Raw genomic sequence first — 6,051 nt, forward strand, 5'->3', positions numbered from 1 at the left:
CATGCTGCTGGGCCGCTCTGACAGCTGGCTCCTCTCACACCCCGTGGCAGAGGGGAGACTTCAGGACAGGCCTGGCCAAGCGGAAGGGGGCGGGGGCTGATGGCCGTGCTTGGCCCTCAGGGTTGAACTTCATTGACTGCCAGCCCTGGGAGGCATAATGTCACACAAGCACACGCACACATACATGCCTGTGACACCTAATTTACATATTAGGGAAACTGAGGCTCAGAGAGGTTCAGTAATTTGAGTTGGCGCAGCTATTAAACAGGCAAAGCCAGAAGCAACACCCAGTAGCCTGAGTTGCTCAAATCAAGTTCTCTTTCTCCTGTTCTGGTGCTATTCCAGCTTTTATCACATCACAATCACTTGGGGATCATGTTAAAATGCAGGTTCTGATTCCCTAGATCTAGGGTGGGCCCAGAGATTCTGTATTTGTAGTAAGTTCCCCGGTAATGCCATTGCTGCCCTCCATGGAACAGAGTTTACATAGAGAGAGTCTACTGCAAATACCCTGAAGAGGCCGACCCTGGGGAGCACTGCCCATGAAATGGGAGGCTGGGATCATTCTGGGAAATGGGGAGACGTAAATACCAAGACTAGCTCAGGCCGTGGCAGAGGCAGAGAGGTCAGGAGTGGGTGGAAAGGGCAGTTGTGCCGTCTGCCCTGCTCCCTCCTTGGGACACTTCTTGGTTTGATTTTCGTGCTGGCCAGGTTTCCTGGGATGGATACAATTTGTGCTGGTCTCAGTGGATGCCTGGAGCCAGAAATGGCCAGGAGTTAGAGGGGTACTACGTCTGCCAAGTTCCATCCCTGGTCCAGGATTCTAACCTGCCAGCTTTTTCATTCATCTAGTGACTCAGACCCCTGGTAGACTGAATTTTCTAAAAATGTCTGTAACAATATCTTCCATCCTACACACTGTTCTTACAGTGGGACTTTCCATCTAGAGGTGGTGGCCTCTATTCCTTACCCGTGAACCTGAGTGGACGTGTGATTACAGCTGAAGTGCAGCTGTGTGTCTCCTGAGGCTAGGCCAACACAGCGTCCACCTGGCTCCCTTGGGACACGTGCTCCTGGGACCCAGCCACCATGCTATGAGGAAGCCCAACAGCCCCATGCAGGGTTCAGGTGTACCAGGTGAGCCCAGCCAAGAGCAGGTCTGTGAGTGAACAGGTCTTCAGATGATTCCAGTGCCCAGTCATGAGTCACTGCAGTCTTTGACTCTTTCCACCTGAGGCCACAGACACCAGGGAGCAAAGAAAGCCATCCTTGCTGGGCTCTTTTTGAATTCCTGACCAACAGAATCCTTGAGCATAAGAAAATGTTTTTTGCTAATGTCAGTGCATTTATGGTTGTACGTACATAGCAATAGTAACCAGTAGCGGCCCCAAAGCAGGGCTGCCTGAGGCCGCGTGGGTGACAAGGCTCAGAAGGGATCTGGGACAGTGAGGATGGAAGTGGCTCAGCCCCTGGGTTCATGAAGCACTTTGTACTTTAAAGGTGCTTTTCCATAGTAATGTCCCATCAACAATTCCCACTTTATAGGCAGGAGAACTCTCTTTTCAGCTGATCTTCAAGCCGAAGCTCGAGGAGGTTACCAACTTGCTCAAGGCCACTTGAGGCAGGGCCAGGATCACCCCCTGAAGCAGACTCCAGAAGCAGAACTCTTCCAGTAACACTGCGCTGCCCCGGTCAGCCCTTGACAAATAAAACGTCCCTGCCTGGCGCAAAGCCACGGATGGCTGGAGCCCTCCCCTCGACATGATTAGTTAGAATTTTGCGCCTTTAGTACCCATCATGGGAGAAGAAAAATCTCTCGAACATTGTTAATAAACAGAGTCAGAGGAAGGCACTGGAACAGGGCAGGTGTTATTTATCAAATGTGAGAAATAAGCTAATCAAGAAAATCAATCCCAGGGTGACTGTTTCACGGGAGGGTGAGGGTAAGTGTGGGGAATTAGCTCAGTGGTGCTCCAGGATTTGAAGGCGACTAGGCAGTGAGCGGATTTCGGGGTCTTTGAGTCTATTTGGTAGCAGCTGTTTCTCCCCATCTTCTCTATATCTGTCATGAGGGCGCCCATGGGAGGGTGCAGGGGCCAATGCTATGTGAAGGGGAGTTTTATCCAGATCCCTCTCCCTGGCAGGAACCTGCTTGTCAAATTCCTGGCAGGATGGAATGAAAGTAGCCACCCTCCCCTTGAGTCACAGAGAGGGGAATTCTCCGTTTTCATATTCCATCTCTGGGTTTCTGGTAAGAAGAGGTGCTTTTGTGTCCCCAGAGCTCTTCCGGCTTCGACAGAGGTTTGTTTTATGTGACAGTTGTATGTCTCATCTTGATGAGTTTCTAGTACCCAGTTATTTGATAAAACACTCACCAGGACTCTGCTGTGAGGGCATCTTGTAAATGCGGCTACATCCGAAATCAGTTGACTTTAAGTAAAGGATGTTACCCTCAATAATGTGGGTGAGCCTTGTCCAATCAGCTGAAGGCCTTAAGAGTTAAAACGGAGGTTTTCTGGAGAAGAAATTCTGCCTCAGAACCATGTGCCTTGATCTTGGACTTCCCAGATTCTAGAAATGTGAGAAAAAAAATTGATGTTGTTTATAAGCTTAAAAAAAGAATTGTCCCAGCATCAAATCCTACCTGAGTTTCCAAAATTTTTCCCCCAGTACTCCCCCAAATACTTCAGTGAAACCCAGAGACAGGGAAAGATATGTGAATGTCCGGGACACCAAGTCTAGGAGTGCCTGTTGACAATATAGGGCCCATTACCAATGCTCGGACCAGCAGTGCTGTCCAGTTGCCCAGGGAACAGATGGGGATGAAGGCCTCCATGACAAAGGCCTTGTAGATGCCGAGGGACATCAGCAGGAGGACTGCTGGCCAGAAAGTGTGGTCCTGGTCATAGCGTGTTACCTTCCAGACCTGGGCAGATGTGATGATGTAATGGACCAGACCGATGTCGCTCATCATTCATACTCATCTGGATGTATTTCATACTTACCAGCCTCACCATCACATGGGCTAATTCCTTTAAAAAACATATATATATATATATAAAAAGAAATGGTCATGAAGAACCTAGGGGTAAGACACAGACCTACTAGAGAATGGACTTGAGGACACGGGGAGGGGGAAGGGTAAGCTGTGACAAAGCGAGAGAGTGGCATGGACATATATACACTACCAAACGTAAAATAGATAGCTCGTGGGAAGCAGCCGCATAGCACAGGGAGATCAGCTCGGTGGTTTGTGACCACCTAGAGGGGTGGGATAGGGAGGGTGGGAGGGAGGGAGACGCAAGAGGGAAGAGATATGGGGACATATGTATATGTATAACTGATTCACTTTGTTATAAAGCAGAAACTAACACACCATTGTAAAGCAATTATACTCCAATAAAGATGTAAAAAAATTGTAAAAAAAAAACAAAACAACAAAACATATATATATATATATACACACACACACAGGTACACACATACATATTTATACACACCTACATGGGTATCTTCTGTTGGCTCGCTTTCTCTGGAGAACACTGCCTGATCAGATGCTATTTTGAGCACATCATGTGGTCCTGATATTTTTTATTCTCCTGGACAGCTCTTTGATCCGAGGGCTCAACAGGTGTGATGATGGTGGTGGTGGAGGTGGGTGGAAGGTGAGGCTGGCGTGCAAACACACGCGCGGTCCGGGAGGATCCACATGCCGCGGAGCGGCTGGGCCCGTGAGCCATGGCTGCTGAGCCTGCACGTCCGGAGCGTGTGTTCCGCAACGGGAGAGGCCACAGCAGTGAGAGGCCCGCGTACTGCAAAAGAAAAAAAAAAAAAGAAATAAGGAAAATTGTTCCTATCCTCCAGGGATTTGCAGCTTCAGTTAAGGAGGTCAGATATACTCACATAATGCCAACGGTTTGCTCCCCTAAAACATAATGAGCTTCAACGTGCAGCATCTCATTGCTGAAGAATTAGCAGCCAGCCTGTGTGCAGGCCCAAGGCAATCTCCCGAGGAACAAACCTGGAGGCGCAAGGGCATTGGGAGACAAGTCCATTTTGGATGGGGTTGAGTTGGGTTAATGAGGGCCAAGTCTGGAGGGGGTGAGATTGGAGAGGGCCTCTGAGGGGGGTGCTGGCCATCCTCTGAGCTCGGGGTACACTTGTAAACTGGCGAAAAGCCCTGCCTGCATCCAGCTAAGATTGAGTCTCAGATCCTACCCATCTGAAGCTGTCAGGGAACCTCTTTCTTGGAGCACAGTCGGGCAGCACAGTCTCGCATTAATTTGGAGCTGATTGTCAGATAGTGAATTCGATTTGGCTCACCATATAGAAATGCCTTCTGCTCCCAGCTGAGCACCAGTAAATCATCTGCATCACAAATGTTCTCTTCACGGGATGCTTAGCTCACCCAGGCTCTCCTGCATCCCCACATTCCTTCTTGAAAGCAGCTGGCAGTCATTACACCTCCTTGTCAGAGATGCAAAGCTGAGACCCACCCAAGAAAACTGAGTTTGGGTGAGCATCTTTGAAAGGTCTAGAACAGTGGTTCTCAAAGTGTGGGCCCCTGAACGGCAGCATCAGCATCCTGGTAACTCATTAGACTTGCAAATTTTCAGGCCCGCTTCCCAAACTAACGGAATCAGAAGCTCTGAGGTGTGGCCCAGCGGTCTGTGGAAGCTCTCCAGGTGATTCTGATATGCAGTCGGGTTGGAAAACCACTGGTCTATCTAGAACATTGACTAGGTCCTCTGGAATGTCAGTGTCAGAATTCTTCTCCATTCACTTTAACTCTCTGCAAGGCTAGCTCCACTGTCTAGGTCTCTGGATCTTTTTTTTTTAAATTTATTTTTGGGTGCATTGGGTCTTTGTTGCTGCGCGCGGGCATTCTCTGGTTGTGGCGAGCGGGGGCTACTCTTTGTTGCGGTGTGTGGGCTTCTCATTGTGGTGGCTTCTCTTGTTGCAGAGCATGGGCTCTAGGCACGCGGGCTTCAGTAGTTTTGGCATGCAGGCTCAGTAGTTGTGGCATGCAGGCTCAGTAGTTGTGGCTTGTGGGCTCTAGAGTACAGGCTCAGTAGTTGTGGTGCACGGGCTTAGTTGCTCCGTGGCATGTGGGATCTTCCCGGACCAGGGATCAAACCTGTGTCCCCTGCACTGGCAGGTGGATTCTTAACCACTGCGCCACAGGGAAGCCCTAGGTCTCTGGATCTTATCAGGGGTGTCTGAATTTATTTCTCTTCTGTTTCTGTATTAGCTAGAATTAGATTCAGTTGGGGGGATAAAGGCCAATTATAAGTGACTTAAACAACATAGAAGTTCTAATGTAAAGAAGTTGGGGGTAGGCAGTCCAAAACTACCTGCTCTGACATGGTTAGCATGCCACCTCATGGTCCAGGACATCTGCTCAGGACCAATCATCATATCTGCGCTAGTCAGCAGAGATAGGAGGAGAAAAGGCTATGCTCAGTCCTGGAAGTTTCATGCAACACTTTTGTCTTAGATCTCATTGGCCAAAACTTAGTCACTTGGCCATACCTGCCTGCAAAGGAGGCTGGGAAATGTAGTTTTCATTCCAGATGTTCATGTGCCCGGCAAAAAATCAGGAAGTCTGTTTCAAAGGAAGAAGAGGAGCTCAGACATTGGCAGAGACAACTAGTACCAAACAATGGCACACCACAGCTTCTGAGATATATTTCTGCTTTAAAGCCTTCAAGTAAACTTCTCCATGTTCTTTCACACTTCAGCGCCTGCTTCACAACACTTTTATTTCAGGAAGCATTCTTCCATCACTTGGAGCGTCTCTTTCTCGACGGCCCCCATGCCTGTAGCCCACTACATTCAATTCCCACTGCCTGTTGATTCACCTAATTTCCATGTAATTGTGATCCATGGTTAGTCTTTAAAGGCCTAGAAGCAAGTGTGAGGGCGGCATCTTTGCTGGTGCAGCCAACGTGAGTATCTTAGTTCCTCCATGACCCCGACTCCTCACCTGTAAAATGAGGGGATTGTAGATGGTCCCTGCAGTGCCTCCCAGCTCTAGTGTGCCCTGGTGCT

Source organism: Delphinus delphis, chromosome 9 (assembly GCF_949987515.2).
Source record: "Delphinus delphis chromosome 9, mDelDel1.2, whole genome shotgun sequence".
Taxonomy (NCBI): Eukaryota; Metazoa; Chordata; class Mammalia; order Artiodactyla; family Delphinidae; genus Delphinus; species Delphinus delphis.